We start from the raw sequence: 22,029 nt of genomic DNA on the forward strand, positions 1-22,029 counted from the left end.
CCCTTGCTTTCCTGTAGGGTAAGATAAACTTGCATATCCAATTGAGTAAGTATGTGATTCCCTTCTGTAGCCAAGTCTGATGAAAGGAAGGCTCACTTATTCCCTCTCACTTTCCCCTCCATTGTAAAAGCTTTTGCTTGTCTCTTTTATGTGAGATGATTTACTATGTTCTACCTCTATCTTTCTCTTTCTCCTAGTACATTCCTCTCAATTCTTAATTTCTTTTTTAGATATCATACTTTCATATTCAGCTCAACCTGTGCCATCTCTCTCTGTCTCTATCTCTGTCTCTGTCTCTGTCTCTCTCTCTCTCTTTCTCTCTCTCTCTGTCTCTCTCTGTCTCTCTGTCTCTCTCTGTCTCTCTCTCTCTCTATATGTGTATATATTCACTCCAACTATCCTAATACTGAGAAAAGTCTTATGAGTTACAGATATCATCTTTTCATGTAGGAATGTAGAGTTCAGTTTTAATAAGTCCCTTATGGTTTCTCTTACCCATTCACCTTTTCATGCTTCTCTTGATTCTCATATTTGAAAGTCAAATTTTCTATTCAGTTCTTGTCTTTTCAACAAGAATGTTTGGAAGTCCTCTATTACATTGAAGTTCCATTTTTTTCCCCTGAAGTACTATACTAAGATTTGCCGGTAGGTGATTCTTGGTTTTAATCCTAGTTCCTTTGACCTCTGGATTATTATATTCCAAGGCCTCTGATCCCTTAGTGCAGAACCTGCTAATTCTTGCATTATCCTGATTGTGTTTCCACAATATTGGAATTGTTTCTGGACACTTGTAATGTTTTCTCCTTGACCTGGGAACACTGGAATTTAATTACAATATTCCTAGGAGCTTTCCTTTGGGGATCTTTTTTAGGAGGTGATAAGTGGATTTTTTCTATTTCTTTTTTGCCCTCTTGTTCTAGAATATCATGGCAGTTTTCCTTGATAATTTCTTGAAAGATGATGTCTAGGCTCATTTTTTGTTCATGGCTTTCAGGTAGTCCATTAATTTTAAAGTTATCTGTCCTGAATCTGTTTTCCAGGTCAGTTGTTTTTCCCTTGAGATACTTCACATGATTTTCAATTTTTTCTTTCTTTTGGTTTTATTTTATAATTTCTTGATTTCTCATGAAGTCATTAGCTTCCACTTGTTCCATTCTAATATTGGAGTAATTATTTTCTTCAGTGTACTTTTAGACCTCTTTTTCCATTTGACCCATTCTGCTTTTTAAAGCATTCTTCTTCTCATTGGCTTTTTGTATTGCTTTTGCCATTTTGTTTAGTCTAATTTTAAAGCTGTTATTTTCTTCAGCATTTTGTGCGGTTTCCTTTAGCTATACTCATTTTCCTGATTTTCTTACAACACTCTCATTTCTCTTCTCAATTTTTCCTCAACTTCTCTTACTTGATTTTCAAAATCCTTTTTGAGTTTTTCTATGGACTGACACCAATTCATATTTTTCTTGGAGGCTTTATAAGCAGGATCCTTGGTTTTGTTGCCTTCTTCTGGTTATATATTTTGATCTTCATCATCACCAGTGACATAAGAAAATACCTCTTCCCTGAGAAAGTAAGAATCTATAGTCTACTTCTTTTTCCTCCTTTTGCTCGTTTTCACAACCAATTACTTGACTTTTGAGCTTTTTGTTAAGTGTAGGGCTCCAGAACCAGCCTCTGCTACCCCATAATCTGTAGGCTGAGAGCTACAGAAGCAGCCTTTGTGGCAATGGCTGCCACAGCCCTGGGACTGGTGATGGGGATGGACCATACTCCACTCTCAGCCAGGTGAGAGACCTTTCCCACTGACCTTGAAGCTTTCTTTGGACTTGTGAGTTGAGAAATAGGAAAACTTCAGTAGCCACCAATGATTCAGTCCCCTAAGGGCCTGATCCAGATAAATGAGCTCTGCTCTCAGCCTGGTGTAATAGACTCTTCCTGTCAACCTTCCAGATAGTCTTGGGCTGGAAGTTTGCTTCAGTCTGTCATTTTATGGCTAGTGCTGCTCCAGAATTTGTTTAGAATCATTTGGTACAGTTTTTTTGAGGGGTTTGGGAATACAGCTCTAGCAGGTCCCAGTTTCTACTCTACTATCTTGACTCTGCCCTGAGAAATCTTTTTTTAAAACAATTTTTTAAACTTTGGTTTACTATCTGTTTTACAAACAATAGAAAGCCAGTGGAAAGGGAGAGATTGAAAGTATTTTTTTTTTAAATAAGAGAGAACTGTTGCATGACCAAAGTCCTTGAGGAGTTTTGCATGTACTCCCACTGAAAAGGATCAGGCTTAATGAGAAATTTTGACTTCTGAAACCAGAATTTATGAGATGACTCTGGATGATATTTCTGTCTAGTTTTGAGTAGAATAAGTAAGCTGAGTAAATCTCAGTAAAATGGAAGACTAGTTATTTGGCAAGAATAAGGGAAGGGTACAGCCTGGGACTTAAGAGAAGAGAAAATGGTTTAGAACAATTGCTATGGGAGGAATGAGATAGGGAAGAAGTGAAATGAATAGCGTAAAAGGATAGTTAATCAACAGTGAGAAAACCCAGCTGAGTTCATGCACCACCAATTTAGAGTTGTTGAAATCAGCTCAACTATGTGATTTTCTCTAGTGGTGATCAGAAGTTTTGGATAAGGAATGAAGAAAGTAGATGGTGGGTATTATCTGAGAGTGAAAATTAGCAGGTCAGCAATGATGAAAGGAGTAGGAGAAGATATTAGCCAAGATAGTAGCTACTGAAACATGTTCATTTACACTGTATAAGGAAGCAAGTAAAGCCAAGGTAAGGAAGACTGCTGTGTGGGGCAGGGGTGGCAGGGAGCAGCAGAGAATGAGAGGTAAATGAAGAGACTGGAGATCATATTAATCATAAAGAATAAATTCTATGTGGATGAATTAATGTGTAGTATGGAAAGATTTTGAATCCTGGCTCAGATAATCACTCACTAGGTGGCACTGAGCTGTATGAATCTTGGTTTCTTCATAATTAAGATGAAAAGACTAGAATAGATGATCTTTAAGATCTCTTACAGATATAATTCCTATGATCCCATTGTGCTATGATAGAAACTTACTTGGAGAGTGAGCTACAAAGGAGAGGTGCAAGTTGAAAAGGAGGGAGGCAATAGAAGTGGCAGGAAGTAAAGAGTATGCCAACCTTTCCTCTTTGGCCTTTAACTCAAGGGGAAGAGAAGAAGAAATAGTTTCCAAAAGAGAAAGATCAAAGGATATGAATCTCCAGAATAATGTATAGTTCAGTTAAAGTAATGATAGTAGAACTGATTGAAAGAAGTCAAGAATATAATGCATAATATTTAAGAGTAGAGTTGTGGTTCCATTAACACAATGGAATGGTTTAAGCATGGAATGGTTTGACATTTCCAAACTAAGAAGAAAATTTACTATATTCAGCTCTACCAGCTTCTTTCTTCCCAATATTGCTTCTTCCCTCCACTATTTACTGCCACATGCCTATCTTTATGAGACATTAAGACTGATTTCTTTCTTTTTTTTTGCCATAGATGACTTTTTGAAAAAAAAATAGTGAGGATTTTGTATTGGGCATTGTCTCCACAAAAGGCTGGTGATTAATTTTTACCAAGATTGCAGGTTGACTGGAGAAAATCAGTCTTTAACCTCTTTCATATATACCTCTGTTTGTCCATCTATCTATCATATATGTACCTATCTCCACATATGTGTATGAAGATTTAAAAAAAAACTATATCAGTAGTGTACGTTCTGTAGGTATACACATATCTAAATAGTCACACATATGTACATGCAAATAAAAATATGTATGTGTATATGAATGGTTTTTTTTTAAAGGAGTGAGTAGTAAAGTCTCTTCCTCTGCTCCTTCCACTGCCTCTCTATCTTTAAAGACAGTAGAGACAGGTATATTGCTATCAGTGAAAATCAGCATTTTTGTTGGAATGCATCTATGAAGGCAAATCTTGGTGACAGATAATGAGTGAATAATGATGCCGTTAATAAACCTCAATCTACTTTAGCTAGAGTTTTCATGATCACTTCTCAGAATACCACACTACACCTGCACATAAATTTGTGTATATAAATGTATATATGTGTATGTATATATATATTTGTGTGTATCTGTCTATGCTATGAGTATACACACAATATAAATAAACACATGCATGTACATACATGCTGAGAGAACAAGACAGAGAGAGAAAGTCTACTTCCCAGATCCAAATGGAGCAGTGAGTGGCATTTCTATTTCAACTGTGGTTCTGACTGACCCAGAGAACCTCCAGTTCCCATGGGTAAGGAAACTTATTAGACTCTCTAACAATGTGGCACGAATTTCCTTTTCAGTCAAAATGAAAAGGAATGAAATAGTATCTCAAAACATGGAAATGTCTGTTGAACCTGAAATGATAACACCTAACCTGACTTTATGATGGTTTCTGACTACTCTGTCCTTCAGAACATTTATTGGGGGGGGGGGCAACAGCATGAGGGAGTGCCTCAGGCACAGACACTGATGCCTTTTTGTCACTGGATACTTGGACTATTATTTTCTTTTTTTTTAATTTAATGTAGCAAAACCTATGATACTTCAGCTTTTCCTTGCTCTGTTTTCCCTGTCCTCTCTATTCTTGCTTCATTGAACACAAAACCCACTGGCATTCCTATGTATTCAATCTAAGCAGAAACAAAGTTTCTTTCATATGGACCTTTCTCTTTAGAATTTAATCGGAGTCATGTATTTAAGACCATTCTTAACTGATGGACAATTAAATACTGTCTGAGTGATAATTGATGTATACTACTAGAGTTCAGAAATTCTATAAAAGCAGAACCTGGAAGTCCAAAGCAATGAATTAACAATCATTTATTAAGCATGCCAGCCACTCTGATAAATGCTAAAGATGCAAAGACAAAAGTGAAAGTCTTTTCCCACGTTCGTGTGGAGGAGACAGCCACATGTAGTAAGCTGGTCAATAAACATTTATGGATTATTAAGCACCTACTGTATACCAGAGACTGTTCCAAATGCTGGAGATAGGAAGACAAAAGACAGTTCCAGGTCTTAGGGAGCTAGGGGAGGCAACGTGCAAACAATGTTATACAAAAAATTCACATTCAGGATAAATTAAAGGGAAGGATTTGGGGTACCACAGAGGGCAAAATACTAACACCTGAGTAGCAAATAGGATGGAGGTTGGCAATAAAACACTTAAGGTGGTGACTTGAGAACTATGTCTAGACTAGAGCAAAGAAAAGATTAAATAAGGACAAGGGAGAGATAATGCTAAGACATGGTAATAGGAGATGGAGCATCATGTGTGAGGAAGAGCAAGTAATCAGTAACATTGGAATTTAAAGTACATGAAGCCGAGTAATGTATAAAAAGGCTACAAATTTAGAGGGGCAAGATTACAAGGAATTAAACACAGGCATTTTCATATGAATTTAGAAGTATTGGGGAGTCACTAGAGTTTAACTCTGGGATTGTAGAAGAAACATGTTTAAATGTATATTAAAAAATTTAAAATTTAAATTTAAAAATTTAAAAAAATTAAGAGACATGAACTTTGCCCTAACTGGCTCTCCTGTATTTCAACCTGAACCCTTTAGGGGCCCATTGCCTTGGCTTCCTTATGAATTATTGCATCTTATGCAAAAACCACAAATTGAACCCCAGACTAAGTAATCTGAGATGCATCTTCATGATGCAATAAGTCGATATATGTGGTATTAAAGGGACTCATTCCAACAAATCGCCTACTAACTTCCCATTTTTGCTAGCTATTATTTTTTGCATCTGCAAAGAAGAGTTATAAGGAATGGGAGAAACCACGAGAAAAACAAAACATAACACAATAGAAAATAGTCTTCTTAATTCCACATTCCAACTTCTTAGTTCTTTCTCTGGATGTGGATGGCATCTTGCATCATGAGTCCTTTGGAAATGTTTTAGGTTCTTGCATTGCTGTGAGGGGATAAGTCTACCAGAAAACTTCCTTGAACGCTATGTTTATTGCTGTGTACAAAGTTCTCCTGGTTCTGCTCCTTTCACTCAGCATCAGTTCATACAAGTCTTTCCAGGTTTTTCTGAAGTCTGCCTGTTCATAATTTCTTATAGCAAAATAGTATTCCATTATATTCATACACCAACTTGTTAAGCCATTCAACACTTGATGGGCATCCCCATAATTTCCAGTTCTTAGTGACCACAAAAAGAGCTGCTATAAATATTTTTGTACATGTGGGTCCTTTTCACATTTTTCTGATCTCATTGTTATACAGCCCTAGGAGCAGTTTTGCCGGGTCAAAGGGTATGCACATTTTTATAGCCCTTTGGGCATAGTTCCAAATAGTTCTCCAGAATGGTTGGATCAGCTCATAGTTCCACGACTAATGACTTAGTGTTCCATCTCTCCCACATATTCTCCAACATTAATCATCTTCCAGTTTTGTCATGTTAACCACTCTGATCGGTATGATGTGATACCTCAGTGTTGTTTTGGTTTGCATCTTTCTAATCAATAGTGATTTATAGCAGTTTTATATGACTATAGATCGCTTCTAAATAGCCAGAAGTTAGAAAGGCTCAATTTGCTGAGTTCACATCTGACCTCAGTCACTTACTAGCTGTAAGATTTTGGGCAAGCCACTTAAGCCTGTTTACTTCAATTTCCTCATCTACAAAATGAACTGGAGGAGGAAATTTCAAAGTACTCCAGTATATCTGAGAAGAAGATCCCAAAAGGGATCACAAAGTGTCAGACATGACTGCAAAAATTGATGAAACACTTTAGCCTTTAGATTATGTTTCTTGACATTCAGATCTGTCATCTTTAATTTTACTTTAATTTAATTTTACTTTACTTACATTCTACATGGTAGGCACTTAGCAAATAACTGTCAAAATTAATTGGACGTTCGTCACCCAATTTTTGAAATGATGATCTTTCTCTCCTATCAAATTTATTAATTTATTTGTTTTCAGATTTCAACAATCACTTCCATAAGTTCCAAATTTTTCTCCCCCTCCCTCCCCAAGGCATCATATAATCTCATATGGATTCTACACATACATTCCTAAAAACACATCTTCACTTATAGTCATGTTGCATAGAATTAAAATGAATGGGGGAAACAATGAGAAAAGCAAAACAAAACATAAAATAACAAAGGAGAAAATAGTCTGCTTCATTCTGAATTCCAGCTCCATAGTTCTTTCTCTGGATGTGGATGGCATCTTGCATCATGAGTCCTTTGGAAATGTTTTAGGTCCTTGTATTGCTGTGAGGGGATAAGTCTACCACAAAACTTCCTTGCACGCTGTGTTTATTGCTGTGTACAAAGTTCTCCTGGTTCTGCTTCTTTCACTCAACATCAGTTAATATAGTTGTTCCAGGACTATCTGAAGTCTTTCTGTTCATCATTTCTTATACCACAATAGTATTCCATTAAATTCATATACCACAACTTGTTCAGTCATTCCCCCATTGATGAGAATCTCCTCAATTTCCAGTTCTTGGCCTCTACAAAAAGAATTGCCCCAGAGGAGGTATTGCTGGATCAAAGGGTATGCACATTTTCATACCACTTTGGGTGTAATTCCAAATTGCTCTCCAGAATGTTTGAATCAGTTCAAACCTCCACAAACTATGAAATAATGTTCCAACTCTTCCATATCTTCTCCAACATTTATCATTTTCTGTTTTGTCTTGTTAGTCTATGTGATAGGTGAGATGGGGAACCTCAGAGTTGTTTTGATTTTCATCTCTCCAATCAAGAGTAACTTAGGGCATTTTTTAATATGAACTATAGATAGTTTTAATTTCTTCCTCTGAAAAGTTCATATCCTTTGATCCTTTATCCATTGGGAAATGACTTGTATTCTTGTAAATTTGACTCACATATTTATGTATTTTAGAAATGAGGCTTTTATCACAGACACTAGTTGTAAAAGTTCTTTCCCAGTTTTCTGTTTCTCTTCTAATCTTGATTGCATTGTGTTTGTGCAAAAATCTTTTCAATTTTATATAATCAAAGCTATCCACTTTGCATTTCATAATTTTCTCTATTGTTTGGTCATAAATTCATCCATTCTCCATAAATCTGACAAATAAACTATTCCTTGCTCCTCTAATTTGTTTATAGCATCAGCCTTTATACCTAGAATGTGTATCCATTTGGACTTTATTCTGGTATATGGTGTCAGATGCTGGTTTATGCCTGGTTTTTGTCACAGTATTTTTTCCAGTTTTCCAAGCAGTTTTTGTCAAAGGGGAGTTCTTATCACAGAAGCTGGGGTCCTTGGGTTTATCAAACAGTAGACTGCTATATTCATTGACTACTGTGTCATGTGTACCCACCTATTCCACTGACCTACCTCTCCATTTCTTAGCCAGTACCAAGAGTTTGTGATGATTGCTGCTTTGTAATACAATTTCAGATCAGGTATGGCTAGGTTGCCTTCACTAGCATTTCTTTTCATTAATTCCTTTGATAATTCTAGACATTTTGTTCTTCCAGATGAATTTTGATATTATTTTTTTCTAGTTCTAGAAAGAGTTTTTGGTAGTTTGATTGGGATGGCACTGAATAAGTAAATTAATTTAGGTAGTATTATCATTTTGATCATATTAACTCAGCCTACCCATGGGTAACTGATGTTTTTACAATTATTTAGAACTGACTTATTTGTGTGAAAAGTGTTTTGTAATTGTGTTCAGATAATCCCTTGGTTTGTATTGGCAGGTCGACTCTCAATATTTTATAGTGTCTACGATAATTTTAAAAGGGATTTCTCTTTCTATTTCTTGCTGCTAGAATTTGTTAGTAATATATAGAAATGTAGGTGATTAAACACAGATGATTTATGTGGGTTTATTTTGTATCCTGCAATTTTGCTAAAGTTTTTCTTATTATTTCAAGTAGTTTTTCACTTGATTCTCTAAGAATATCTAAGTATACCATCACATTATCTGCAAAGAGTGATAACTTAGTTTCTTCTTTGACTATACTAGTTCTTTCAATTTCTTTATTATTCCCTTATTGCTAAAGCTAACGCTTCTAGTACCATATTGAATAACAGTGGTGATAAAGCATATCCTTGTTTCACCCCCAATCTTCTTAGAAATTCATCTAGCTTATCCCCATCACTTATAGTGCTTGCTGATGGTTTTAGGGAGAAGCCATTTATTATTTTAAGGAAAATTTAATTTATCCTTATGCTCTCCCATGTTTTCAATAGGAATGGATGTTGTATTTTGTCAAAAGATTTTTCTGCATCTATTGAGATGATCACATGATTTCTGTTAGTTTTGTTGTTGATATAATCAATTATGCTGATAGTTTTCCTAATATTGAACCAGCTCTGCATTCCTAATATAAATCCTACCTCATCAAGTTGTATTGTTATAAGTTGTTATAAGTTTGCTAATATTTCATTTAAAATTTTTGCATCTATATTCATCTATATTCATTTCCCTAATATTCATTAGGGAAATAGGTATATCATTTTCTTTTCTTGTTTTGTCTCTTCCCAGTTTGGGTATCAGCACCATATCTGCATCATAAAAAGAATTTGGTATGACTCCTTCGCCAATTTTCCTAAATCTCTATATAGAATTGGAATTAACTGTTCTTTGAATGTTTGATAGAATTTGCTTGTAAATCCATCTGGCTCTGGAAATTTCTTCCTAGGGAGTTCATTGATGGTTTGTTCAATTTCTTTTATTTTGAGATGGGATTACTTAAGTATTTTACTTCCTCTTCTTTTAATCTAAGCAGTGTATATTTTTGTAAATATTCATTCATTTCACTAAAATTGTCAAATTTATGGGCATACAGTTGGGTGAAATAATTTCTAATTGTCTTTTTAATTTCCTCTTCATTTGAAATTGAATTCAACCTTTTCATTTTTGTTACTGATAATTTGGTTTTCTTCTTTATTTTTTAAATTCAGATTGACCAAAGGTTTATTGATTTTATTGGATTTTCATAAAATCAGCTCTTACTATTATTTATTAGTTCAATAGTTTTCTTAATTTCATTTTTTTATCTCTCCTTTGGTTTTCAGTATTTCTAATCTGCTATTTACTTGGGGATTTTCAATTTATTCTTTTTCTAGCTTTTTCAGTTGCATGCTCAATTCACTGATCTCCTTATTCTTTATTTTATTCATGTAAGCATTCAAAGACATAAAACTTCCCCTAAGAACTGCTTTTACTGCATCCCATAAGTTTTGATATGTTGTCTCATTATTGTCCTTCTCTTGAATGAAGGACTGATTGTTTCTGTGGTTTGTGATTTGACACACTCCCTCTTTAGGATTAGATGGTTTAGTTTCCAAATAGATTTTGATCTATCTTTCCACGGCTCTCTATTACATAGAATTTTCACTGTATCGTGATCTGAAAATGATGTATTGACTAATTCTGCCTTTCCACATTGGATTGTTAGGCTTTTATGTCCTTGCACACTGTCAATTTTTGTGTATGTGCCATGTACCACTGAGAAAAAAGGTATATTCCTTTCTATCCTCATTCAGTTTTCCCCAGAGATCTGTCTTATCAACCTTTTCTAAAATTCTATTCACCTCCTTTACTTCTTTCTTGTTTATTTTGAGGTTCAGCTATTCTTTCTTAGGAGGTTTTAAAGTCAGTTGTATAGGAAGACATATGAGTAGGGAGAGCCTCTGACTTCCATCAGATCATAACTTATAGGCAGTTATATTCAGGCTGATGCCATTACAATACTTTGATCATATGAAGATAACAAATTATTACTGTCACTAGTACCAACTTAAATACTCACTTTGTACATGATACAATTGTAATGCAGATGGAAGTGAAAACACTATAAGCAATAAACAAACTTCAAGGAGTGTACTATAAGAAAAAGAAGATGGGTAATACAATAGAGTCATAATAATAAACACATAGTAATACAGATATAGGTATACACATAAAGTTAATTATTCAAGGACAAATATGAACACACACTTCAAGTCTGAATTACATGTAATATGCTACCTGGATAATGAGGTATAGAGCCATGAAATATTAGAAATCATGTTTTATCCCTTCATTTTGCAAAAAAGAAATATATGTAGTTAGAAATAAAGAATGGCCCACCAGAATAAGATCCAGTCACTATAACCAAGATCTCATAACCACATATAACCATATTCTTTACTACTGACTATGTTTCTAGATTGTTTCTGGATCTGATGACATGTGTGTATTTGAATCATTGTCTAATTTGTCAGGTTGTCAATTGACTTAATATTTTTTTATTTTAGTAGTATTTTATATTTGCATTCATTTTTACAAGATTTTGAGTTCCATTTTTTTATTCCTCCCTCCCTTTCCCTTTTTTGAAAATGGTAAACAGTTTGATAAAGCTAAAACATGGGCTATCATGTAAAAATATATCCATGTTAGTTACAATTGTGAAAGAAGAAACAGATCAAAAGGAAAAAAATCATGAGAAAGAATAAAGTAAGTGAAAAAATATGCGTTCATCTACATTTGGAATCCATCTGTTCTTTATCTGGATATGGAAAACACGTTCCTTTTTTGAGTCCTTTGTATTTCTCTTGGATGAACTTGTGCTGAGAAGAGCTGAGTCATTCATATTTGATCACCACACAACATTGCTGATACTGTGCACAATGTTTTCTTGGTTCTACGCATTTCACTTTCATTTCATACCAGTCTTTCCAGTTTTTTTCTGAAATCCACCTGTTCGTTTCTTATTGCACAATAGTATTCCATCACATTCATATGCCACAGCTTGTTCAGACATTCCCCAACTGATGAGTATCCCTGTGCCAACTGATTTAAAAATAAATTTTAGTGCATGATTATAGTTACCACTGGAAGAGATTAATAGAGTAGTCAAATGTTTGACTTCATCGGATTTAATACCTGTGAAATATAGGTTTGTCTCAAATTTCTGGAAAAGCCTTCTACCTATGCCATATCCCCCAATAAGGTTCCTACAGCACTTTGAAAAGATCCCACCATAGCACTGACTGTATATCCAATAGTTTTGTTGTCATTATTTTGGTGTGTGTGCGCGTGCGTGTGTGTGTGCGTGTGTGTGTGTGTGTGTGTGTAACCTAATTAAGGAATAATAAAAAAAGTATGGGATCAGGGGAAAGGGTACTTGATTTGCTCAGCATTAATGACTGGTGGGAGGAATTCATTTCTTCCCTCATCATGTCTTAGAAAATCTAGCAATAATTGACAAAACATAATAATTAGTGAGGAATCAAAGCATGCTTTTTGCCAGAGTTTTTTAAAAATTAGTTGTCTTTTGTTTTTCCACCAGGTATATTGGAGCAATGATATGTAGGTATATATAATCAAATCTGTTGACTCAAACCATTGTTCTATATTCTGTATATAATTAGGCAATAGAGACCCACAGGTCACATCTATCTGTACTCTTGACAACCAGCTGCAGCTGCTGATGGCTATTTCTGCAATTATGATCTCTAAGGAGAGGAAAAAATAAGACAAATAAAATGTGTATATTATTAGTAGACAAGTCATTTCAGTACATCAAATACGCACTACCGGGAGGCTGAAGATTTTTCTTTTGCATTGACCTTTCCCTGCCTTTTCAAAACAGACTGTTAGAAAGCCATACTTTGTTCAAATTTTACTAAGTTTTGCATGATAGTTAAGAAAAGACAAACAAATCTACTAGAATTGAAAAGCTTACAAACTAATTTGAAATTTGAATTTATTTTTAAAGGGATCCAAATACTTTCCTGGTAGGAATTCATATTACCTCTATAAGCTTTTATACCTGAAATGGTTGATTATGGTGGTAAATGAGTTGTCTGAAATTTGGATGTTATTATGCTGATTTAGCCCATATCAATGTCTATATCTGTGTCATCATTAAGGGTGATTCTATATTAGTTCACATTCACTAAGTACTTTCAAAGGAACACACCATTTGTCAGATCCCTGAGATCCTCCCAAGTTTTTGCTCTCAAGTAGCTTATAGTTCAATCTTTTGCTTTGCCACTGATGAAATGGAAATAAAAATACTTTCTACTTTCTTCTCCAGGAATTATTAATGTCTTGGCTTGAAGGCAATGAACCATCAGAATAAAGAACCTCAAACTATATGAAAGGAGAAAGTACTAGTTGGGTATTGACCTAAGGAAAGATTTTTCCCCTTTTTAAAAAAAATAAAAGTAGACAAATTTCCAAAAGAACTGATAGATAATAATGTAAGTGCTATATAGCACATTAAATGAATCACTTTCTTCCCATCACCTCTTACAAATAGCAGCATTTCTATTTTACAGATAAAGGAATTGAGATGCAGAGGAGTTTAGTAACCAACCCAAGATAACACACTTAGGGAGCATCCCAGCTTTTATACACAGGGTTGGTAGATAGGCATCAGAGATAAACAATGTGACCAACTTGCTTCTCAAGGAACCCTTCACCTGAAAAAACTAAAAACCCAATGACAAATAGCAGTAACCAAATCTAAGAAACAAAAGCAAAGTCTGAAATTGAGAAATACCATGTTGTTAAACAGTGAAACAAAACCAGAAAGATAATGTATTTCTGTCCTTTACTATAAGTAGCTTAGCATTTTAAAACTAAAACACCCAGAACTTTTGCTCTAGACTTACAATACCATTTGTGTAGGGAATTGCCTATGTGGAAAATCCCTCCACTTACCGAGTACTAAATCTTGTCTATAACTTGTAGTGGAGAAGTGTCATTAGCACTGAGAAGTTACTTGGTTTTCCATGGTTACAAATCTAATGTGTGTCAGAATTGCACTCAAGTTTTCTGACTCCAAATGCTTTATCTGTATAATACAGTGTTTCCCCAAAGACTCATGGCAAATCATGTCTATCACATATACTGATGAGAGTCTTTATTCTTCCATAAATACCTTTTGGCTTTTCTTCCACACCTTCCACAGATGGTTGTCATGAGGTTCAAATGAGTTATTGTTATATTGAGCTTTGTTTTCTTTTTTTCTTTTGTTATTCCCCTGGAAATAAGTTGAAATGTTAAAGCATTTGAAAAGATTTTCATGCAGGTGTAAGAATACATTTAGTACGAGCAATCCTTCCTCTGTCATACCTCATTTGACCATTGATCATCAACATGTAATTGAACAAAGTTACTTCTGTGATTGTATCCATAAAAAATCTTGCATTATCTAAACATGGTGTGAGGCATCTTATAGAAGAAAACTTTTAAGACTGTCTTTTAGTGTACTAAGTAATAAAAAAACTCACAAAGCTATTTTGTATTCACTTTTAATCAGTTTGGTGATGGTTAAGGTGTAATCCATTGTATAAAATCATCTGGGAAAATCTCACTATTCCCTTATATTATTAATGAGAATTCAATAGGAGAAAAAAGTAGGCTTTGCTTTCCAAGATCCCACATTACTCCCTGGAACACAACCTCATATTATATTCTCCTAATGGTATATATCATGGGATATCACAATTGCCAAAGTATCAAAATTGCTGGAATCCAAATGGTAATTATGAATATATTAAAAACAACTCAAAAAACCTAGCACAGCCCTGAAAAAAAAAAGCATGATCACTCATCCCGAGCAAGGAATAAGATATCTAATGGTAAAACAAAGGTCAGAATGAGAGACTAACCTGTGTACACTTTGGCAATGTGTATTTAAGAAGTAAAATAAAAGTCACTGAAGTATGAATCAGAGCAGTTCTTTTATTTTTTTAGTAATGGTCTGCCAATAACTACAAGTGTGACCTTGGACAAGGTTATTTAATCTCCCTGGGACTCAGTTTCATACATCTGTCAGATAAAGATATTGGACCATATAATCTCTAAGGCCTCTTCTGACTCCTAAAGCCTGTAAGTCTACCTGGATATCATATTATTGAAGAATCATGTTTGCTCCTTTACAGTGGTACAGGTCTTTCAGTCATGACTGATTAATGGGAGACAGTGAATCTGTGAGAGTGACATGTAACCCTTTCTTGAAAGGAAGTTCCTACCACATAGTCATACAGAAAGGTTTACATTGTAGTTACATCTTACAAGGCTTAGGTTCTAAAGTCAGTACATAGGACAAAAATCACATATAATAAATTTTTTTCATCAAAATTATTTTTTCTTATCCATAACATACCAGTTAGTTTTTTAAGTACTTGTAAGTGGAAAGGGAATAGGGTTTTCAAAAACTACCTATGGAAAATAGGTAGATCAGTTGTGTTTTCGATGGAAACATTTAAATGTAAATCTTATTTTTAGCTTACTCATCTAAGATATTGATAGGGAAGGGTACTGGAGGTTGAAAATAGTAGGACTTAGAATACTTTAGAACTTTATATAGTAAGACTCAGAAATAAGAAAAAAACAGACGAAGATTTAGCTCGCATAATCATCATGGAAAAGTACCTCTGAAAGAGTTTAATTCCTATATTATTATAGAGAGTGGTCAAAATACCATAAAACAGTTTCTTCCTGTTTCACCGTGAGGCAAGACTAGACCAAAAACAAAACGAAATGAACAAACAAACAAAAACACATTTGAAAGGGAACAGATGCCTTCCAGTTAACAAGAACATCTAAATAGCCCAACTAAAATTATACCTTTTATTTAACACTTTAATAGAATGAATAGTTTGTCTGTGAATATGAGCATGAGGAGATTATAGAATTGTACCCAACATGACAAGATGTTTACCCTATGTGAGAGGCACATGGAAATTAAATACTAATGGAATTAATAGAAGATTCACATCCCAAATTTCTCACTCACTGAGAGGAGGAGAGGAGGAAAAGAGAGGTAGCTTAATGAGGATAGATTCTGTATATTTTTGTTAAAAAACTTATTTATCTCCCTCTCTTATTTCATTAAGTTAATGTGTGTGATATGACTATTATAATATGATATATAGAGGGGTTATTCATGAGCTTTCCTCTGGGATGATGCTAGCATTATTCTTAAGCAAAAGGCAAAAAATCTCTTTGGGATTCTCCCAGCCCAATTTTAGTACCCTGTTCTTTTCAGTAATGCAATGTAATGATTGTATCATCCCTCCCTTGATGTAACTGTCCAAGTTATCTTCCATCGCGCTGCATCTGGTCTTGTCCTCAGGCAGTAACCTCAGTCTTCTCACCTCACTATATTTCTTCTACTAATGGAAATTCACATCTTTTATGCTGTGTTTCCCTGCTTTGTCTCCTGCTAGGTGAAAGCAAGGTAATTTCAAATACTAATCCTTGCTAATCTGTTTACAGAGCTACCCCATATGTTCATAATGGTAGAAATTTTGGTAACTATAGAAGGTCACAAATAGATTTTTGGATCAGTGTAAATAAACCCTTGTAGTACATTCTAATTATACTATTTTTTTTATCTGTCCTTCCCTAGATGTTCATATCAGAGCTAATAGTAATCATACATTAAACTTGTGTTCTTCATTTATAAATCAGATTTATAAAATTAAAACCTTGGAACAATGTTTAAATATGAAGAAGTAGGTTGCTATTGAGACATAGCAATGATTCAGTCTCCTTACTTCTGAAAGCCTGAGGATTAATTATACAAAGATATTCTAGATTTTATTAAAGTGAAACAGGAAAACAAACTTTTTTTAAATAAAGTAATATAAAACAATTTTGAACAAAATTACATACTTCCAAAAAAGTAATTTTTAAGAGATAACAACAATAAAAATTTTAAAATAGCCATAGTCGACATCTATATAGCTTTTAAGATTTGCAAAGGACTTTGAAAATATTGTTTTATTTTATCCCCCATAACAATCCAGGGAAATAAGTAGAAGAAACAACTTGCTATAAAGCATTTTGTGGGGTTTGCTTTGGTTTTGGGACATGAAGGTAAATTTCTTAAATAAATAGATTTAAAAAAAAAGCTTTAATATAAGCATGCTCATTTAAAAGTATTACAGACCTTGCATTCATTCAATTTGGCCTAGATATTTACAATTTGCCTCATTAACATACTTGGATAAGCAATTCAAATGGACCAAAGAGCTTTAATATCCCATACTGGCCTTCAAACATTTGTTGGCTGGTAGGATATCACTGTTTTGTTTTTTTTCATTTTGTGAAAATAAACTATAAGTGTTCATAAACATTGAGAATAGACTAGTCAGGAAAGACAATGTTTGAGATGATGTTGAAGTTACCAAAGCTGATACATGGAGAAAGAGTACTTTTTAAACCTCTTGGATCCTTTGATCAATATGAACCAGGAAAAGTAGAGAAAAGTGGAGTTGCTTCAAATCTTAAAAATCCCCAATAATCTCTTTGGACCAGAACCAACTATTCCATCCCACTCCTGACAAGTCCTTCATTTGGAAGTTTGTTTGCTGTAGTATCTCCTTTCCTCTCTAATTAATAAAGAGGAATGGAAGTGAAAGGGTGAGTGAGAAAGAAACAGTAGTACTACAAACCCAGGGGTAGGGGACAAATACAGCAGTTAGAGAAGCTGAGAAGATTTATGGGGCTTAATATTGATTAAGTCTCACAGTCATGTAAATCTTAGGGAGACAAAATAATTTTGACTCAAAAAGCATCATGGGAGCTATAAATACAGACATACATACATATATATGCATATATGTGTGTATGTGTGAACACATGCCTTTTGTGTTCAGTTCCTCTAAGATATTGTTGTCTGTCACACAGAAAAGAAGTGATTACAACTCCAGTAATGGATTTTTTGGTGGAGAAAAAAAAAGTAGATGAAATTTTTCTAAAAAATAATGATATCTAATGACACTTTGTTTTTTAAAACATGATATTGCTTCATAAATGAGGGAAATACAATTTCCTTTTGCTATCTAGTGTGACTTTGAAAAATGGAAAATTATCTCCACATTCTTTCTGCATAATAGACCTCTCTCTTCAGCCACACACAGGTGTTTTTAAAAATTACTTATTTAGAATTTCTTTGCCGTTCTCTGTTGCTTCTGTCAAGCCTTTTAGTGTCATGACTTTATTGTTGTTTTAGCTTATTTTAAGTGGTTTCTCAGTCCATTATTTTCCCTTGGATGAAGTCCAACATGGAACAATAGAAATTGTTCTGTTTTCCCTTTTTCTCTAAGATTTGTCCAAAGAATTAATAAACCATCAAATGGCATTCAAGTTTTCCGCCCCTCCCCCCCCATGCATTCTGTCAGGCACAAACAAGTAGAATGGATTTGATAGGGAGGCAAAAACATTGCATATCTACAAGGTTATGGGGTTCAGTGCTGTCATGAAAATTGCTGTGTGATAATAAAGAAAAAAATCAGAGGAGAAAATGGGTTTCCAACTACTTGGAGAACAAACACAAAGGTAAATGGGAAAGAAATTCGCATAGAGTTGGAAAGATTTTCTGTACCATGATTGAAACATCCAGTAAGTATTCAAGTGGACCCTTGTTGAGATATTTTTCTCTGTCCCATTGTACATCACTTTTGATTTCCTAACTTTTTCTGATTAAGGGGAAAGAAGCATTTCTATTTTTGATGACTCTTGAAGAGAGGCAGAAAGGACATTCTCATTTTTGCCTGAATAGGGTCCAGGATGAAGTCTTTTAGTAAGCTAGATCCTTCTTTCTTCTATGATGTTCCTGAGGTAACCACATCAGATGATTTTTTTCAGTAATGAGAACATTACTAGAAAACATAATGCTAGGGTTATAAGAACACCTGTCCTCATAATGGGCAACTTTAACAAAAGAAACAAGCCTAAATGAAATTCCACATCATGCTGCAACACAGGTTGAAGATATTTGTATTGAGCCTTTAGAGATAGCTGTAACAGAAAGTATAGCTAGGAAATGACAGAAGTGACTAGAACACAGGTCTTCTGACTTCCTGTCCAGTGGTCTTTCCATTGGACATCGTTGTTTCGTTTTGGTGGTAAACTCTAGTCTTTGGAGATATGTCTCTGTGTGTGTGTGTGTGTGTGTGTGTGTGTGTTTGTGTGTGTATGATTCATTTTCTTGGATTTTTTTTTTTTTGTTCTCTGTTGAATCCCTCTTTCACCAGCTGTTTTTTTTTTTTTTTTTTTTTTTTTTGGCTTTTCTTGACCTATTCTGTATCCTGGATCAGCAGAAAAGAAAACCAGTGCTCAGTAATGGACAATTTCTGAGAGCCTAAGGGGGAGACATAGAGAATCATAGTCTGTTGAGAACAGGGTAGTTTTTTTTGTTTGTTTGTTTTATTTTTAATTTGTCCTCTTACAGTTTCTGATTCAATACCACCCACTCAGTGGACATGCAGTAACTTTTAATTAATGAAAAGACAAATCCATATTTAAGTGCTAAGAATGACTTAAAAGGTATGTTGAGAAACTATTTTGCATCGATGTGCTCAATTATATCAGACATCATTGATTATAAAGGATGTTTTTATGTTGCTATAAAAAATTGACTCGGGCTAGAGAGCCAGTGGTTTCGGTAGCAGAGTAATTCCCCAAACCTATGAGCACATTTTCTTTTTTTTCTCACCTCACCTGGAAAGATTAGAGACAAAGTCTCTAAAATGTTAATCACAATAAAAATGAGACTTAGGAAATTGTATTTAGAAATACATTGTAGTCAAAAGAGGAATAAATTTGGAGTGCAGTTCTTATAGCCCTGGAAAGTGAGCTTGAATACTGACATTTCCCACTGTCCCACTGGGACATTTTTTAATCTCTATGGGCCTCAGTTTCCTTATCTTTAAAATTAGGGAGTCAGAATAGATGATTATCTAATGTTCCAAACAGCTCTCAGTCTGATTCTACAAGGCTTTCCAGATGCTGTTCTAGGTACTGGGCATAGAAAGACAAAAAAAAAAATTATAATCTGTCTCTGACTTCAGGTCACTTCTAGTCTATTGGAGGAAACAGCATTTACTTAGGCGTTATATTTACATATGTGTTTATGTTTCTGTGTGCCTACACACACAAACACACTGACACACATATATGTATAGTAATACACAGTGGTAGTATGGGAGTATACACATATATTTCTATGTACTTACATTAATGTCCATTAATGAGAGGGACTATCATGCACTGAGAATAAAAGGCGACTACTTTGATCATGAGGTCTTGTTTCTAAGTACTTGTTTGCATCTAAGATGCGCATATATATGTGTCTGTCAGATCTAGGGATCCCTCAACCTGTCAGTTGAATGTTTTCACTAGTCTGAAATGATGAGAGAATAGTGGCAAAACAAAATGGATAAGGAAGCAAATTAATCCATCTACAAATTCAGCCAACTTGAAATTCTTTAAGATAATCAAAAGGTGTTTGTCTCGCAAGAAAAGTTGACAGAATGGTTATTTTCTGAATGCCAGATAATTGCTATCCTCTCCTATCTTGAATGAAACACACAGACCATGAGGGCATTAGATAATAATTTTTATTACAACTATTTATATGGCCTATCACACCTGCCAGAAATAGCATTCATATTTTAAGTTTTGTGTACTCTATATGATGCAGGTTCACTTGGAGTTATGATTCCCTTTGATAATATTACTATTTCCATAAAAAACATAGATAGCTACCTAGTTTTTAAAAGATGAATGAAGAAAAGAAATAATGAGAAATCTTCTGAGTAATCAGAAGGTTCATAAGAAAATCTTAAATTATCTATCATTAAATGGTCTTTCTATGTCTTTATTACTCTATTTTGCCTCCTAAAATGCTTTAGTAATCACTCTTTTTATAAATAAGATATTAATAGCTCCAGAGAAAAATGAAGGTATGAAGTAAATATTAATTTTTACATGTAAAAAGAAAACTAATCAGTAAGAAGTATTGAATCAATCAGTGGGAAAGGGAAGGCAAAAGGAGTCAAATTGTGGAGAACTATTAAAATATTTCAACTCTCTATTGTTAGTTAATTCTAAACATTCCGATGGAATGGAAAATAATATTTATCTTATATAAAACTATAGGAATTGCCTAAATTTCTCCTTATCAGTGTCAACCTTTCAGGTGTCAGAAGGTAGAGATTTGCTAGGATAAAGTGGTCAGCGCTCACTTCAGTGTCTCACCTGGAATGAACCTTCCATCTTCTATAGTATGTGACACCCACAATTGGAAGATGTTTTGACATGAAGAAAGTAGAGAAGTTTTGAAGGTCACCATTAACCTTTGAGAAAAATATTGAATTTTCAATTCTCAGATATTTATCTTTGTCTAATTATCTTCACTTTACAAAGTGGATTTGTTGTTTCAGTCAGTTGGAAAGCTCTAGGAAATTGATCTTGACCCTGAACTGTTTTTTTTTTTTTTCTGAATTGATATTCAAGGGCGCTGAAATTAGAAGCATTTTGAGGGCAGATACAAAGGTTTTATTTATTACTGCATGTCCTATGACACCTAACACAAGTCCTGGCATATATAGGTGTGCAATAATTATTTGTGGATTAAATGTTCATGAAAACATTTAAAAAATAAGATTTTGTTATTGGTTTTTATGACTTTTTCATTATTATTTACATTAACAGGGAATTTGTTGTAATATAAGAAATCATTTCATAATCCTAAGCATTTCATTATGGCATAAATGAAGGCAAATATTTCAAACTGAAAATAGCAACACCTTCCTTCCCCTGAATATGTTGGAGAAAAACTTTTCTTGAAATAGCAAATCCTTTGTTTTGTGTGTCTGAGAGACTGACTCATCATACATCTGGTAGCTTAATTTTCATTTAACCTTAGTTCTATTGCATTTCAAATATGATTCAACCTAGTCAACTGGAAGACCCATAGACAATGGAATACAGCACATTTCAACATGATTAGTCCTGGATTAATGTCTTTGGGAAATTGGATTGAATTCACCAGTGGGATTCATCACTTTTTTTCGATCCTACTACTGTTGGACTGGTCATGTCAGTGAATCTGAACTCATTAATAGTCAAGGGAGGCTTTATACAGAGGAGAAAAGGCTATTTAGGAGTCTAAATGAATAGTATGTATTTAAATGTCCACTCTATAATCAATCAACTAAGCCGTCAATTTGAAAGATGTTCATATATTCAC

At 34.2% G+C, this 22,029-nt stretch overlaps 1 protein-coding gene across 3 annotated transcripts in view; it reads left to right on the plus strand.

Moving 5' to 3' along the window:
• LRP1B (LDL receptor related protein 1B) overlaps positions 1-22,029 on the plus strand; it is a 2,222,640-nt gene that overhangs the window by 431,218 nt on the left and 1,769,393 nt on the right. The gene's annotated exons all lie outside the window — the stretch shown is intronic.

The sequence above is a fragment of the Notamacropus eugenii genome, chromosome 5 (assembly GCF_028372415.1).
Source record: "Notamacropus eugenii isolate mMacEug1 chromosome 5, mMacEug1.pri_v2, whole genome shotgun sequence".
In the NCBI taxonomy this organism is placed as follows: Eukaryota; Metazoa; Chordata; class Mammalia; order Diprotodontia; family Macropodidae; genus Notamacropus; species Notamacropus eugenii.